Source organism: Notamacropus eugenii, chromosome 2, assembly GCF_028372415.1.
Source record: "Notamacropus eugenii isolate mMacEug1 chromosome 2, mMacEug1.pri_v2, whole genome shotgun sequence".
Lineage (NCBI taxonomy): Eukaryota > Metazoa > Chordata > Mammalia > Diprotodontia > Macropodidae > Notamacropus > Notamacropus eugenii.
This window is the reverse complement of record NC_092873.1, coordinates 403,312,477-403,330,941: the sequence shown is the minus strand read 5'-3', so window position 1 is coordinate 403,330,941 and position 18,465 is coordinate 403,312,477.

The window sequence follows — 18,465 nt, the reverse complement described above, 5'->3', positions numbered from 1 at the left end:
AGAACAACTCCTAGGAAAATTGTAGCCAAATTTCAGAGTTCCCAGGTCAAGGAAAAATATTGCAAGCAGCTAAAAAGAAACAATTAGAGTATTGTGGAAATACAATCAGGATAACACAGGATCTCGTAGCTTCTACATTAAGGGATCGAAGGGCAAGGAATAGGATATTCCAGAAGTCAAAGGAACTGGGATTGAAACCAAGAATCACCTATCCAGCAAAACTGAGTATAATACTTTACGGGAAAAAATGGTCATTCAATGATATGGGGGACTTTCAAGCATTCTTGATGAAAAGACCAGAGCTGAAGAGAAAATTTGACTTTCAAACACAAGAATCAAGAGAAGCATGAAAAGGTAAACAGGAAAGGAAAATCATAAAGGACTTTCTAAAGTTGAACTGTTTATATTCCTACATGGAAAGATAATTTGTAACTCTTGAGACTTTTCTTAGTGTTTGGGTAGTTAGAGGGATTATACACACACACACACACGTATACACACACACACACGACAAAGAGCACAGATTGAGTTGAATAAGAAGGGATGCTATCTAAAAAAAATAAAATTAAGGGGTGAGAGAGGAATATATTGGGAGGAGAAAGGGAAAAATGGAATGGGGCAAATTATCTCATAAAAAAGGCAAGAAAAAGCAAGGCATTATGGGGTGGGAGGAGGGGAGAGATGGGGGGAAAGTTGGAACTCACAGTTTTGTGGAAATGAATATTGAAAAATAAAAATAAACAAACAAAAAAAAAAGTTGGTTGATGAGTTCTTTGAACATCCTTAATGATCTCTTTAGGTAACTCCTCTTTTTCCTCTTTATTGTAATTACTTCTCTTTGTTTCATGAGTATTTGAATTTGAAGTACTTCCTGTTCTTCTTGGACTTACTTCCCCTGTAGAATTTAATTTATCAATTCCTACTTATCATTTCTCTCTTTCCCCCAAAATCTAGAAGGTAGGTCGAACTAGTCCCAGTTTTTCTCTCATTCTTTAGTACAAATCTGAAGATGGAGCAGTTGCATTTCTACCCCAAAATCTAGTTCCTCATTTTTTTATTTTTCCTGATTGGTTGCTCCACATTTACCTGCTGTACTTTAGATAGAGAAGAAGTTCCAGTAGTTGTCCAGATAATGTAAGTTCCACATCAATACTGTAACAAAGTTCTGTATCAATCTTGATCTGTTTCCTGAACTCATTTATTCCTTTTTTTTCTGTCCAGAAGCTCTGTAGTGGAATATTTTCCTCCCTCCATTGACCTTCACCCAAATTCTTTCTGCTATGCTTTCCCTCACTGGCTCCTGGATTTCCTGGCAGGAAATATGTATCTATATTTCTATGGCATCTAACATCCCTCACAACCCTGTGATTTGGTGAAGTTAAGAAATGACATATAATTGGAAAGTCTTTTTTCTCTTTTTCTTATTCTGTATGGTATTGCATATTCATATTTTAAGTGAAGTTAACTAATTTTTTTTTGTTACCATATGATTTGTTGCTATATGGATTGAACTAGCCAGCTACTGAGATCCCTTATAACTCTCAAATTCTGTGTCTATTAGTAAATGTAATTTCTACTAAATGGATTGGACTAATCAGCTTTTGAGATCTTTTATAATTCTCAAATTCTGTGTCTATTAGTAAATACAATTTGTTTATATTGTAATGACCTTTGGTCTAAAATGTTAAATCTCAGGCATATCTCTGGTATTCGTAGCTTTTCTTTCTCAGAGAAAAGCTCTTTGTGCCTCTTAAGATCACCTTGAAAAGGATCATTAATCACCTGATGGCAGTGACCAAGACTCATAGCTGAGTCCTGGAGGGACTTAAAAAGCTTTCTGAGGACACATTCTAAACTCAAAGACTTTATGTTGATGGGAAAAATAACACATAATCAATGGGCAAATCATTGATAAAACAGCTTTATTAGGACTGGTATATAGCTAAATGTCTCAGAATATGAGCATATTAGAGCTGTTTTATCCTTAGATGAACTGTAAAATTTAAGTCTCCAGCTTACTATTTTTTCTCCTGGTGTTATGGTTGATTTTAATGAGGTAATATGGGGTGATAGCTCAACTGCAGCAGGAATCTTGGTGTTCCAAGCCTGAGGGACTTAATTGATACTTTTTGATGGCTAAATCTTTCTTGTTCTATTCAAAATAGAGATTCATAGGCTTTAAAAAAAACTACATTTTTCTATGGTTTTAATTACAAAGAATTTTAAATTAATGATAAGTTGCTTTTGTAAGAATAGATGTTATGCAGTTGGGAATATGTGACTTAAAGATCAGGAAACTAGAATGGTTATTGTCTCACAGATGGGAATGACTATTTCTATTTTAAAACATTTTAAAGAATTAGGAGCAGTGTTTCTAAAGTGTAAACTTATAAGAGGTCAGAGGCTATATCTTAGATGGCTTTTTATATGCAACATCTCATGTACAAATTTGATAAATATTGAATAAGTATCTGATGACTTATCAAGGTCTTTAAAATTCCAATGAATGGAGATTTTTTTTCCTGCAAATATTACAAGATATTTTATTTTTTTTCTAAAATGTTGTCAATCATGATAATCATCTGTTTAAGATTGTACATAGTCAGGACGCAACAGGGTGAAGATCACTGGATCTGTAGTCAGAGATTCCAGTTTTCATATCTAAGTTCTTTTACTTACTACCTGTGTTACCTTGGGCAAATCACTTTATCTCTATGATACTTAGCTCCATCATCTATCAAGTCATGAAAGAAGCTGGCTACATATTCCTTCATACTGAGCAACACCAAGAGAATATACACTTAGCAACTGAAGGCCTTGGTTTGTGCTCTCAGTGGAAGAGTAAGATCTGTAATATGGAAAAACTGAATTCTGCTTCTTCTAATCTGACCATTCTCCTCAAACCTACCCACACTAAAAACATTTTAAAAATTTTAAACAAGAACAAAACAAGTTTATTTACGAAGTTGTCAAGAGGCTTATAATGCAGTTACTTGTTTAAAATAAAGAATTAAATCAACATATACCTTGACTTTTGGTGCCTTCAAAGAGAAAGTGGGCACAGGTTGATACTGAATGTGGTAAATATCACAAAAAATGAAATTGACTATTTTAATAGAGAGGAAATGACTGGTTACTGATGTAGCAGTCCTTTCAGAATCAACTGATTGTGTACAGTTGGATCGTCAGCTGGTTAGAGAAGAGGTCAAAATCAATACCACCTTACAAGAAAAGATAAATGTGCCAACATCTTGTGCTATTAAAATAGCTCTATCCTGACCTGCTTGAATGTACTGTTGAATCTATAAAGAGAGAAATGGACAGAAGTAAAGATGTCTAATCTGTATCTATTTCTTAGAGTTTTTTAATGAATGGAAAAATCATCATGTAAAAAAGAATCAAAGAATCACAAAAACTTATTAGCCAGTAAATATGTGACTACCATGCTAGATATAGAGATATTGCAACCAAGGTCAATTCTTATTTATGGTACAAGTTCATTTGCAAATATCATGGAAGAGAATAATGGAATATTATGAGAAATATAATCTCACAAACCAGGGGAAAGCTAAACAAACTTGCAGCACCTTGGTGTGAGGCCCAGCTAAGTTAGAAGCCAAGGGCGTTTGTAGATTTCTGGAGGTTGAAAAACAAATTATTATGAAATGAAAACAATTGACTGTAATTTCTATGATAACCAATTCTCAAGAGGACCAATAGTAGTCCAAGCACATATGGATGCTACCTCCTTAGTGCCAGATGTACTCTGTTATGAAGTAGCAATGATACTTAAAAAGTTGGAATCGGGAAGTGTGATGGACATAAATAAAATATGTATGGAAGAATTCACAATAGAAGCAAAATTTTAAAGGTCTTCAAGGACTGATTTTCAAAATATCCCAAATGTAAGACTAAAAAAGAATGAAAAAGATCACAAGTGGTACTTTTTCCATTTGTGGACAGCTAGGTGGTAAGTCACTTAACCTCTATGGGCCTCAGTTTCTTCAGCTGTAAAATGAGGATAATAGTAGCATCTACCTCTGTGGATTATTGTGAGGATTAAATAAGAAAATAATTTTAAAAGTGCTTAGCACAGTGCCTGATACATAATAAGCACAATATGTTAGTTATTATTATTTTGTGAAAAAAGATGATAGAGAAGGTATCAGAAACTACTTCCATATATCTTTTCTTAGTTCTATAAAATCTTTATGAGAGTAATCGTTATGCCCATTGAAAGTATCCTTGACAAAAGCATTTGATGGAAGCATACTTTTCGCAGATATCTTTTTAGCAGTCCACATCATTAAAGTCCTACAACTAACTGCAAAATAGGAAGAATATAAAATCTTACTATATCTATTGTTAACTGATTTGAAGAAAACATTTGGACAGAGAATGAAATATAGCCTTAAAGGTTCTTCTTCAATAAGATGTCTCCTGTGCATATGTTCAAAAATCTTACAAAACAGTTGTGACCATGGAGATGGAGTGGAAGTGAAAGAGAGTTGCCAAGTTCTTATCATAATAGGTAGTCCTAAATGCTTTTGGAAACATCTGATTTAGGCATGTACATCTTTTCCCAGATCAATTCCAGGTTCTAGTTCGTTCCTCCTATTCCCAATGATGATCTACTGAGGTAATGATGAGGAGATGACCCACTAAGCATGAACATCACACAATATATAAAAAAACACATGTTCATTTAAAGTATTCCTGCATTCGCACCTTCATAATGATAGCAAATATTTATATTGTAAAATTTTCAGAGAACTTTACTGATCTCCACCAGGATGTCCTGCACAATATCCAAATAGAGGAGGATTGATAGTCGAACCCTAGCACACTTGGATTCAAAAACTCTCTCATTCTGGAGTCTAAACCAATTTGTGCCAGTCAGACATAAACAATCTGTAACAATTCCTCACCATATTCCACAAATAGCTGAATTTCTCAGTGGGGAATTGGCTCAAGGATACAGCACGAACTCCCACCCACTCCAACAGCCTGCCAATTCTCATATTGACTTAGAAAACCACATATTATTATTATATTCTTCTAAGGATCTACACTTAGAGGACAGGACTTCAATAGGTGCTAGGATCCACACTGGCAAGTTTTCTTCTGTACACTTTGACAAAAAATGATACTGACGCAGAGCTACAGTTAGTAAGCCCTTAAGACCTCAACCAGCCAACTTGCACTCCCACTGCACTCATTCTTCACCTCTCTATTTAGATTTTCTTTCCAATTATATTCTTTTATTCTTTCACCACTTGATTCTGATTTTCCCCAACTCCACCACAAATAGGGATGACCCACCCAAGTATATTGTAGCACTCAGGAGAACCAAATTTCAGGAATAGATCCTGCTTACTGTTTTAGAGCCCTGAAAGGACAGCTTGTACTACTATATGCACCTGTAGAATCTTCTCACTGGGCTGCCCATTGCTTAATAATGAAAATTATATTGGGCTGACTGCAACAAGTACTACTACTACTACTACTACTACTACTACTGCTACTACTACTATGAGCTAACATTTATATAATGCCTACTAGATGCCAGATGGGGTATAGGATGTGTTCAGGGAGGACCACCTACTATTGGTGTGATGGCTGACAGGCCTTTTTCCACCTTTGTTATCCATTGGTTCCACCCAACTCTCACCTGCAACTCTAAGAAGCTGCAGCATGCATAGCAGCTCTACTCCAGTAAACTGTTTTAGCAGATGGGGCAAACCAGGTTGAGGGTAACCAAGGGGTATCAAACCCACTGGTGAGTTAGGAGGGAGTCTACCCCAGGCATGTGAAAACTTCCCTTGATGGAATGGGCAGATGAGAACAATTTGTTCCAACTGCCATGAAGGCAGCCAAAGCAGGCCATATGGAGCACCTAGAGCTTGATTAGACACCAAAGACACAAAGGTCACCCACTGCATCCTGAACCATCACCAGTTGTCTTGACTCTGTCCTGCCACTGGAATATGATAACTCTGGAGGAGAGCGAGGCTGATGACTGCATGCAATTCTGCCTCACCTAAATCGAATTTGTGTATGAATCGAAAGACATCACCCACCCCATTTTACTACTATACCTCAAATCCTATGGCGACAGGCAAGTGATGAAGCAGCAGGTGTGGATACACTGGGAGCTGTAGTCAAAACCCTGCACACAGGTGGCCTAGGTCATAGGGTCATTTCCCACTGGAAGCAGCAAAGAGACTGGACAGGCCCCTGGGTGTTTGAGCAGCCTTTTAAGGATCACATTGCTCACCTCCTGGTGATTTTCTGTTTACAGACGATTGTGCACTCAATGCAGCCTCTGAAGCTGAGATGCAACAAAGTATGGATCAATTCTCTGCTGCTTTTGCTAATTTTGACCTAATAATTAACACCAAGAAAACACAGGTGCTCCATCTGCCACCACCATACCATCCGTATACAGAACCATTGGTTACAACAAATGGAGAACTTTTGAATCCTGTGAATAAGTTCCCTTACCTTGGTAGTGTACATTCCAGGGATGTACACATTGACAATGAAGTTGATGCATGCATTGCCAGAGCTATCTCAGTGTTTGGGAGACTCTGAAGAAAAGCTTGGGAGAGAAGAGGTAATAGACTGACTACCAAACAGAAGGTCTATAGAGTCGTTGTGCTGACCTCATTGTTGTATGCCTGTGAAACATGGATAATCTACTAGCACCATGCTAAGAAACTGAATTGCTTCCATTTGAACTGTATTAGGAAGATTCTGAAGATCACCTGGCAGGATAAGGTACCAGATACTGAGGACCTTGCTTGAGCTAAACTGCCAAGCATTCAAACTATACTTCAGAGAACACAACTCCACTGGGCTGGCCACATTGTTTGAGTGCAAAACTTATACTTGCCAAAAAGACTATTTTACAGAGAATTCACATGGGGCAGGTAATCACATGCTGGCCAGAGAAAGTGATACAAGGACACTCTCAAGGTCTTTCTCAAGAACTTTGGATTTGATTGTGTAACATGGGAGACTCTGGCACGGGACTGCTCAGCATGGCACATCCACATCAGAAAAGGTGCTGTGCTCTATCAGCAAAGCAGAATTGAAACAATCCAAAGGAAATGTAGGTTGTGCAATTTGGAGTAACCATCCCAAATGGTCACATGGACTATCTGTGCTCACCCTGTGGTAGAGCATTCTGAGCTCATATTAGTCTGATCAGCCACAGTCATACACGTTGAAATTTCACTTTATCATGGCGATGTCATTTGGTCCTCTTCAAGAATGAAGGACAACAACCAACCAACTAGATGCCAGGTACTATACCAAGCACTTCATAATTATTACCTCATTTGATTCTCACAAAACCCTATCAGGTAGGTACTATTATTATCCTAATCTTACAGAAGAAAGTGAGACAAAGGTTAAGTGACTTGCCCAGGGTCACAGCTAATAAGTATGTTAGGAAGGATTTAAATTCAGGTCTTGCTGACTCCAGGCACAGTATAATATATGGTGCACCACTTAGATGCCTCAAGTACTAAACCAAAATGAGATACTCAACCACTCAAAAGCTATCGATCCAGCCATTGGAAAACCCAAGTGGATGAAAGTACAATGTTCATATCATAGTGTTACAGTGGATAGGCAGTCCATTGGGTTAGTCCATAGGTAAGAACTGGGTCTATCTTTAAAATGTAAAGTTTGGATCAATGACATGAAACTCAGATCAAAACAAAGGCTATTATATCATACATGAGAATTCCAGTGGAACACATTGACTTAAGAAACCACAAATTAATATTATTTATGTACTATTGTATTCTTATTTATTTTAAGTAGAATCCAATTATATTTTAATCTGTTTTGGGTCACACTTGGGAGTATTATGAACCAAAATGGTTCACAAGCCATGTGTTTCACACATCCAGACTAAGTAATTTCTGAAGTCCCTTATGTTTCTAAATCTATGAAGTATGAATAGAAGAAGCTAAGTTTGGATCACATGCTGGAGATTATGTGGCACTTTCAATTACTCAGACTATTTGCTTCCACAAAACCCCATTATTTTTAAAAGACCATCCTCCTTGTGTTTCTTCCACATGGCTACATATCATGGAATGTAACATTTTCAGAGAGATCAAAATTTCAAGTGACCCAAATGAAAAAGGAAAACTATGGAGTGAGAATAAGTTGACTTCATCATACTACTGAAAACTAAAGGAAGCACCAGAAAAACATTCACTTCTAGATATGTAATCCTGTAACTCTATTACATATTTAAGGATATTCAAGTGGGTCAATTAAATAGTGAGGGTGAAGGCTAAGATATAAGTACTTGAGGGCCACCCTGTTCATTTCAGTGATTTTCAGAAATATCCAACTCTTTGTGATCCCAATTGGATTTTTCTTGGCAAAGATAATTGGAGTGGTTTTCCATTTCCTTCTCCAGCTTACTTTACAGATGAGGAAACTGAGGCAAAAAAGATTTAAATTACTTGTCCAAGGTCACACAACTAGTAAATATTTGAGACCAGATTTGAACTCAGGAAAATGAGTCTTCCTTAGTCCAAGCCCTATCCAGGTTCTATCCACTACAGTGGCAACCCAGTGGTTTTTATGAAACAGTTTCATTAAATTCACTGGATAGAAGGATATGAACATGAACTGCACTAAATGAAGAGGTGGGGAGATTGCAGTCTGTACCAAAAAGTTTGCCTATTTCAAGATCACTAATTTAACAAATCTTTGTAAAGCCTGCCTGAAAAATTTTCTAATGACATTTCACAGGTTTTCCTGTTCCCTCCTGAATCTTCCTTCACTGATGCCTGAAATTCCCCTAACAGAGACTGGAGTTTTTTATTCTGTAGAGATAAAAGGTTTTAAACACAAGTAACTATTTGGGGTAGCATATTGACTGTGTAGCATAATTGGTCAATTAGCAAGTAGAAATGCCTAGCAGACACCTTTCCAGCCACGTAACTATGGGCATGCCACCTAATCTCTCTGAAGTTCAGTTACCTCATCCACAGAATAAATTAATGATCTACTTAACACAGACTTTCATGCTTGGTATTTAAAGCCCTTCACACTCTGGGTCCATGTTATTTTTCCAGGTTGGTTACATTTGAGTCTTCCTGACCATGCATTACCCTCCAGCCAGACAGTATTTTTCCTAAATGACATTCCCTCTTTATTTTCTTTCTCCATACAGGATCTACTCCATATCTGCAATGTTATCCTTCCCCATCTTAGCCTCTTGAAACCCCTAGCTACTTTTGAAATTCAGATCAAATGGTACCTCCAATAAGAAGTCTTTCCTGATTTTTCTCATTTCTAAGATTCGTTTTCCTCTAGATATTATTTTCCCCCAGTAGAATGAGAGCTTGAGGGGCAAGGTATAGTCTGTGTTTTTCTATGTATATTCAGATCCTATTAGGGTAGTGCCTGGCACTAAGTAGGTACTTAATACAAGTTAATATGACCTCAGAAACTTACTAGCTCTGCAACCCTGGTCAAGTCACTTAACTCTGCTTGCCTCAGTTTCCTCATCGGTAAAATGAGCGGGAAAAGGAAATGAAAAACTCCTCCAGTATCTTTCCCAAGAAAACCTCAAAGTGGGTTCACAAAGACTGAAATGGCTGAACAACCACAACACCTAGGAAGTGACCCCTCAGCCACAGTGTATTTAATGTAAGACAGAAATTCCAAGAGGCACAGGTCAGTCTGAAAACAACTGTACCACAAATACAAGTTGACATATAATAGATGCTTAATAATTGCTTATTGAATAGAATTGAATGTTATATTTGTGGACAAAATAGATAGATAATCTAGATTATTATACAATGAGTTGGTTTTAGAAGTCAGTCACTCAAAAAACATTTATTCAATACCTACTATGTGCTATGAGGGACATTTAGATAGTGTAGCAGGTAGAGCACTGGTCTGGAGTCAGGAAGACTCACTTTTCTGAGTTCAAATCTTGGTTCAGACACTTACTAGCTGTGTGATCCTGGGCAAGTCACTTAATCCTGTTTGCCTCAGTTTCCTCATCTGCAAAATGAGCTGGAGAATGAAATGGCAAACCACTCCAATATCTTTGCCAAGAATGGGGTCATGAAGAGATAGATGTGACTGAAAAACAACTCAACCAAAATGTTCTAGGCACTGTGCCAAATGCTAGGAGGTAAAAAAAAGAAGCAAAGATGGTCCTTGCCCTCCTGGAATCCACTATTTAAAGAATTTTAGAGCTAGGCAAATGGCAGAGCACAAAGAATAGTCATTAATGGGTCGATATTAAGCAGTTAGGTCTCTAGGGTTACGCCTCTGTGCTTGGCACTCCACCATTTAACATTTTTATCAATGCCTTGGATGAAGGCATAGGAGGAATGCTTTTCATGTATTCAGATAACACAAAATTGAGAGGGATAGCTAAAACTTGGGATGGTAAGATCAGAATTTTAAAAGCTCTTGCCATATTGAAACACAGGACCTCTAAGGGACCTTCCAGTTTTGAATCTCTGATCCTGTGATAGCATGGTTTAAAAAGATGAAATTTCACAAAGACTAATATAAAACCGTATGTATAGGTTCAGAAAATAACTTCTTAAGTATAGGACCATGGAGGTATTGATAGATAGCAGTCTGAGAAAAGGTTAGGGGTTATAGTGAGCAAAATCACCATGAGACAACAGTATGTCTGGGCAGCCAAGAGAGCTGATGTGATTTTAAGGCACGTCAAGAGAGGCCTAGAGATAAGACAGTTAAGATTTCTTTCTTCCTATTCCCTAGTCAGATCGTATTTGCAGTGTTATATTCAATTCTAAATAGCATATGTTTAATGGAGCAAACCAGGATGATAAAAGGCCTTGAGATTATAATATTAAAAATATTTTTTTAAAGGAACTGTGAATTTCTGTCCTAGAGAAGGTTTAGAATATTTCAAAAAAAATTTTTTTTTAAAACAAGTAATACTGTATTCCTTATTTTAGGCACAAATCTGCCAGAATTTTTTAAAAATTAATTTAATATTACTCGAAATCCATTTCTTGTTTAGAGAGAGAAATGTTCAAATAGACAGTCTCCTTAAGCACTCAGACATGTCTCTGTCTCTTCTCTTTGAAGTCCCAATTTATATCATCCTTGAATAAAAACTATTTTACAGTCAAGATAAAGCAGAGGACCCAGAGTTTAGGCAACAGTTCAGTAAACAGTTTGCTTCATCAATCCAGAAAAATAATCTTGGAAAATGATTCTTCTAAAACCATACCATTCCCCTCAAAGGCTCCTACCCCACCTCCCAAGATGGTCACAGGTGATCTGAAGTAATCAAATTCCTTCAAATACCTTAATCCTTTCAGGAAATGGAGAAAGAGGGTACTGTGATTTGGAAGATCGTTAATCTAATCCCTTTAGGGGGTAAGTATGGCTATGATCTTAGCTAGGCAGGAAGCAGGCTTCCTTTTAAATTTGTTTACTACCTTTAATCCATTTTCTGGGCCTTGGCTTTTTACATATTTTCTTGATGGAAAGGAGTTAGGCCTAAGAAAATGAGAGAAAATTATTTTAGTAGAGAGTATAGTTTCCTGAAAAGTTTAATTAAGCACATATAAAAGTTTCCTTCCTTCAGGCAAATGTGGAAAGGACTTTAGAGTGGAGAAATATTCATTTCTTAATATTTTCAGTGGAACTAAAGAGGAGGTTTTAACACACTTCTCCAGATGAAACATGATAATTGTCTTCTAGTACTTGAAAGCTTGTCATATTATGTGGAAATACTTAAAATTGTCTTGAGTGGGCCCTGAGCGCAGAACTTGGAGCAATAGGTAGAAGTTAAAGAGGAACAGAATTTGATTTAACATGTATAGCATTCTTTATGGAGCCATTTCCCCAACTCACTTTTGGGACTCTTTAGGGGATAACGAATAAGAGAGGCAGCCAGGTGGCTCAGTGGTTAAAGGGCTGGAACTAGAGTCAGGAAAACTTGAATTCAAATCCCACCTCAGACACTTCCTAGCTATATGATCCTGAGCAAATCATTTAATCTCCATTTGCCTCTGTTTATACATTTGTAAAATAGGTTATAATAGAATCTAAATCACAGGGTTGTTGTGAAGATCAAATGAAATAAAAATCGCAACGCATTTAGCAAAGGGTCTGGCACATAATTGGCACCTAATAATTGTTGATTCCCCCCACTCCCATTGCTTTTCGCAGGGTTCTAAGGGTAATCCTGAAGGTCTGGGGTTTCTAGTACTATCACAAACCCCCACCCAATCTTCCCCATTCTCCCATTCAATCAATCAATTGATAACAGATGACTCTTACAAAAGAGAAATTAACAAAGACAAAAAAAGCATAGCAAATTACATAAATAATTCCCACCTTATCAGGGCACACTTTCCCTTTGTAAGTACAAGGTCCCTGGGAAGACCAAGTTCAGGACTGAAAATGGGAATGAGATACACATGTAGAGAACAAGTATAGTCAAGGGGTACCTATAGATCCCTGACCTTGGAAACCATTTTCTCCTTTTGTTGAGTCCTCTTGAAGTTTCTCTTAAGTGTAAATCTCTTCTAGGCTCACAAGATTGGGCTCTTTATGAACTCCATAGCCAACACTTCTCCCCATCATTTCAGGTCATGCCCTTAAATCTGCCACTGTCTTCAGAGGACTCTCCACTTCTGTCTGAAAGGGCCCCCTGTGTTGTCCACCACCATCACTCTAGAACACTCCAGTTGCTAGTCAGGCCTCTGATGGGTCTCTTGACCTCATCAGTCATCTGGGCACTCACTTCTCAAATACTTATCTACCTAATATCAGGGAGAAATGAATATAATATAAAGAGAGGCTCCATGTTCTTAGAGACACATAGTGGTTGGGGAGTGCTTGGGTCTATGTGAACATGTGTGTGTGTTTTGGAGATGGGGATATAAACAGCTTCTCTCTCCAAGGACATAATAAAGGAGAGAGTGAAAGATTTAAGTGCTTGGACTTTTTCTATATATATTTAGTTCCATTTCAGTCTCTACATCAGTCCTTCCACTTCTGAAGTCAACTAGGATTTTTATAGTAACAGAATACTAACCCTGAGCTAGATGAAAGCTAGCTAGCTTCCTCCAAGTTTCTAAATGGTCTCTTGGACTCAGACCAGACAAGGAATATCTTTAGGGACTGGATCCAATCCCTAAACAGAGGGGAGCCCCTCTATTATATGGAATATGCTTTAGGGACTGGATCCATATTGGGGAGTCCCTCTGTTATAAAAAGAAATCCTTCCAGTTAGAGTTATCCAAAAGTTGAATGGGCTACCTTCAGAGGTAATGGCTTCTTTTTCATTGGAGATCTTCAATAAAAGGCCATTCACTACTTGGTGGATATTTTTCAGATTCATGTTCATTTATGGATTTGAGTAGGTATCTTGATGTCGCTTCCAGCTCTGAGGTTCTGTGAATCCATAGTGCTTTATGATACCTACTTTAAAGAGGTGTTAATATAAAATTGTAGGGAATAAGAGAGGCAGCAAGAAGTCCTACCAGAGTAGAAGAAAGTACAGTAAATTATCAATTTTTATCACATAACTGCTACCCTCTTAAATTACAGATGAGCAACCTGTTCTGAAGTAAACTGAAGTTTTACTTAATTAACCAGCCTTATTGAGGATACCCCTTACCCAACACACACATAATCATCTTCATTTTTTGTTGTCCTGTCTTCCTGATTCCACTCCCTCCTCTTGGTCATTTATGTTTGTCCTTGGGATTCTCAGCTACTTATCAGACTCTTTCCTCACTTAATTACAGTCTCTTCTGTTTCCTAAAGATGAATACAAGGCACTTCTCATCACCATTTTCCTCATCTTTTTCCATTAACAGGATTAATGTTCTTATTATAATCCATCTTTCATTATGGAGTGGAGACATACACAAGTGTGCCCCATCCTTTTCCAACCATATTGGCTATACTCTTCTTTCAGATAATTTAACTATCTAAACTCATGGCATTTGATAGGATTTAACAGGATCATAAGATTTAGAGTTGAAAGGACATTGGAGATTATCCATTCTAAATCCTTCATTTTACAAATGGAGAAACTGAGCTCATAGAGGTTAAAAGATTTCTCCAAGATCACACAAGTAGTAAATAATAGAATGAGGGTTCAGATTCTTTGACTCCAAATTCAGCATTCTTTTTACTCTATACCATACCATGCTGCCTTCCTTTGTAACTAACACTTAACTATTCTTTCCTTCTTAAATGCTGTTGTATTTCATAGTAACACTATGAAATTAAACACTAATTGGAAGCCCCATTGCCCATATATTCTACTGTATTCTAACCTGGCTGCCAGCTGTTAGAACCTAAGGTTAAAAGCCTTAAATGCCAATTTTCTGTAAGCTTTTTCTCTTTATATCACATTCCATTCTCCCCCAACATACTGACAGTTCTTATCTCAATTTCTCTAACTTGGGAACTGGGAAGCCATTACCTTTCTTCACCAAGCTATATGAATCCTCTAAATTCAGATGTGGACTAACATAAACCTATTCAGGAGATGATAGTACTTAAATAAGATAAAGAAAGCCTGCAAAGAATGTTGATATTTTGTGGCTATTCTATTTTCATGGTGAGTCTGGAACTCATTCCCTCTTGAATTCTTGGCTGTATGTGCACACACACACACATATCTCAAATATGTACAAATATATGTGATTGTAAAAGAATGGAAGTGGTTTTATTTCACAAATTATGTAGAATAAAAAAATTTTAAAAACTCAAAACAATTCCTGTGAACATTAAAAAAAAATCCCATCTTTGTGATCTTTGTATATTTCTCTTTCTCTACTTTAAAATCAGATTTTTCTGAGACTTGGAATTCTAACCAATCTGCTTTATAAACTGAACAAGTGAATGAAAAAATATTAATTTTGTAGGGTTACTATTCCAAGGATTGGGGAAATAAATAGAAAATGAAAGACAACCTCTGCCATCTGGAGCTTACGTGGGAGCTGTACTCGAGGAAGGAAATTTCGATTCAGGGGGTCACAGTGATACTGAATTGACCAAAAGTGTAAGGAAGTTGATGGACATACCTTTTTCCAGAAATAGTGATACTATCAATTTGATTACTGTGTCAAAAGCAACAGGAGGATAAGATGTGTTAGTAGGTAGGAGGTGGGCAGGTATGCCATAGTGGGCAGATGGTAGATCTTTGAACTGGGCAGCTATATGGATGAATGGATTGTCAAGATAAAGTTTAATGTGAGTTCCAGGACCAAAGAGATATAATGGGTTAAGTAGATTAGACTGCTCTTACTCAGTTACCAGTTAAGAAATGTGAGCCTCAGGGTAAGGATCCTATAGGTAAATGAATTCCTTTTCCAGGCACTAAAGCCACATACTCCAGAGGTTGGGGGTGTGGAGGTGCTGTTCTTGCATTAAAGGTGCCAAATCATATGGAATGAAGTAACACAAACGTGGCAAAAAAAAAAAATGGAAGGAAAGCCTCAGTGGACTGCTGAGTAGGATGTGAAAGGATAGCTTAACTATTGTCAGACACTAGGCCTATGTTTGACTAGGTATGCTCGTCTTGATTCGATGTTGCTGGCCTGGTTGCCTTGGCTTTGCTTGCTCCCATGGAAGGGTGAACATATAAGAGCTAAGTTGGTGAGAAACATAATTCATTTTGTTTCTGTTGCTCTGGGAGTCTTGAATTCAGCAGAGTTTTGACTGAGAGATTCATTAAGATTGATTTTCTCAAACTCTGTAGTCTCTTAATTTATTAACTTTCAACTACAAGCTGAAACAAAATTGCAATAAAAGAGAACTATGAAAACAAAAGGGGAAAAAACCCAACAAAATTAAAGTCATTTTTTTCCTTTAGTAGCAAACTCTTACTCTCCTATATTGAACTAGCCTATCTTGAAGTGTACTAGGATTTTCTGGAAAGAAGAAGAAAATTTAGACCCTACTGCTCCAGAACAGAGTTGCCTTGGACACACAGATTCCCTATGTATGTGTTTCAATGTCATTGTACTTTTAGTTTATGCCGTCTTTCCTGCCCTTCCCTCCATTTTTCTTCCCTTCCCCCCAAAATTCTTCCTAGTTCAGATCAAGGGTAAGACTTTCAGCAATAGCTGGGATACTCGCAAGCTTTTGGCTTCTCTGAGGGTTGACTGCTCATTCAAGTTCTGGAGGTAATTCTAAGAATGACTCCTAAAATTGTAGCTAACAAGCCCCCATCCATGTGTTTCACGTTTAATAATGTCAGGAGACTTACTAAGCTATTTAGAAAAGAAATTTACTCAAATGACATAGGAAAATAATAGAAAAAAATTCTTGACTTCCGCCCCCCCCCCCCAAATAATCCTGAGACAAATTATCCCATAAACACACAAAGAGTCTCTAAGTTTTTATGGGGGTAAGAGTGAAAACAGTAGACATAAATAAAATACAGTGTTAGTGAGGTACATGTATAGGGAATCCATGTGGCTAAAGCAACTCACAACTCTGGAACAGGAGGGTCTTGATGCCCGTTCACTCCAAAGTGTTTACTCAGTTGGTTGCAGGGCAAGGCATTCATGCCTCATGGGGTTTGGTGCTTTGGCTGAATAGATTTATCCATTTTTGGACTGGGCCAAATAGCTCACTCCACCACTAGGTTGCCATAAGGCTCTCCATAGTACAGGCTATTTCTTCAGGATGACTTGACTGATTCACTGCACTCTTCAATGGGAAATTGCAGTCTCTACTGCCTCCAGCCACTAGCTTAGCTGGATTTTACTGTACTCATCAGTTAGAGTATTACTTTACATTCTGAGTAAAATCTGCTATCCTTAGATTAGGATTGCCTCGAAACCCTCTCTACATTTCACTCTCTCAAAGTCCTGGCTCTAAGGTTTGTCACTTCCAGGCAAGAAAGAGGAAAGTTATAATCTCTCTCATTCAGTAATTCTTACAGGTTCAGAATAGAATTCTCTTGGGGGGGGGGGGGGGGGCTCTACCTTAGCACATGATAAGTACTAAATAAATGTTTTTCATTAGTTGATTGAAAATAGATTTCAAATCATTTTGATTGGGGTCTTATGCATACAAGTTGCTGATGGCCAAGATATGCCCTAGGTAGACTGATTTGTTTGCTGACCTTTACATCTATCATTGTGTTATTCAAGCCAAAGGCCCCTTTTAAGGTATACAATGCTTCTTTAACCCCTTTGAGGGCTCCCACCTCATATTTCCATGTCTCTGATGTTGCCCTTAAGACCTTCAATTTTGCCGAAATCTAAATGGGAAATATCCTTACACTTAAAAAGAGAACTTGGAAAGGATAGTAATTAATAAGACATTATAGCTATATGTATATTGAAGATCATTTTTTAAAAACCATTAGTAATTGTAATGTAAATTCATCTGATTGCCTTAAGTTCATAATAAATTGCTAATTTTAAAAAAACTTATAAAAAAAGTAACTCCCACAGCTATTCATAAAGCTAAAAGTTATTTATAGAGATGAATCTCTCACTATCATAGAATCATGGAATCTTAACCATGAGATCACCTAGTCCTAGAACAGTCATTGTCAAAGATGAAGACAGTGGGACTTTGTGGCAAAGGAGCACAGGGTTACTAAAATCATCATACGCCACAGATTATTTCTGTCTTATTGGAACTACAAGGTATAGTTGAGGGAATTTTTGAGTTCATTGCATTTGCACTTCTGCAAGGGCCTGAAGTTAGGTTGGACTTTTAAAGGAGTAATAGAAAGGGAAAGGAGATGGTATACTACTGTTCAAACTGACCCATAAAAGGTGATGAACAGAGAAAATGCATAGAGAGAATGTAGGTATAGGGTTGAGATGAGGTCATGAGGGTGCCTCAGAAACTTAGAAGAAACCATTGGCTTTAGGTATGTCCCCTTTGAATGTCATTGTACATATTTTCTGGTTGTCCTGCCTTTAGAAGTGGCATCAAGGTAATTGTGTATTACAGAGGCACATGTATATTTACTTCTGGCTGACAATATGGGAGGCAGTACATCTGATCCTGGAGGAGAGTGAGGTAGTGAGTGACACAGTGAAAAGACCTCTATGTCTGCAATAAAGGCATCAGTGGTTTGAGTTTTGAGCCCGAGTCAGACTGACTCTTCCTCCTGAATTCAAATCCAACTTTAGACACTAGATGTGTGACTCTGGGCAAGTCACTTAATCCTGTTTTCTAAGTTCCTTATCTATAAAATGAGCTGGAGAAGGCCATGGCAAACCACTTCATTATCTTTGCCAAGAAATGGGGTCATGAAGAGTTGGACATAACTGTAAAACAAATCTGGAATGAAAGGACCTGCATTTAAGTCTTTGATCTGTCTTTTATTAGCTGTGTAACCTTGGGCAAGTGATCTTGGCCTCAGATTCTTTATCTCTAAAATGAACGTGTTGGACTGGATTAGTTTTGATTCAAAGATGTGACCAGAGTTCC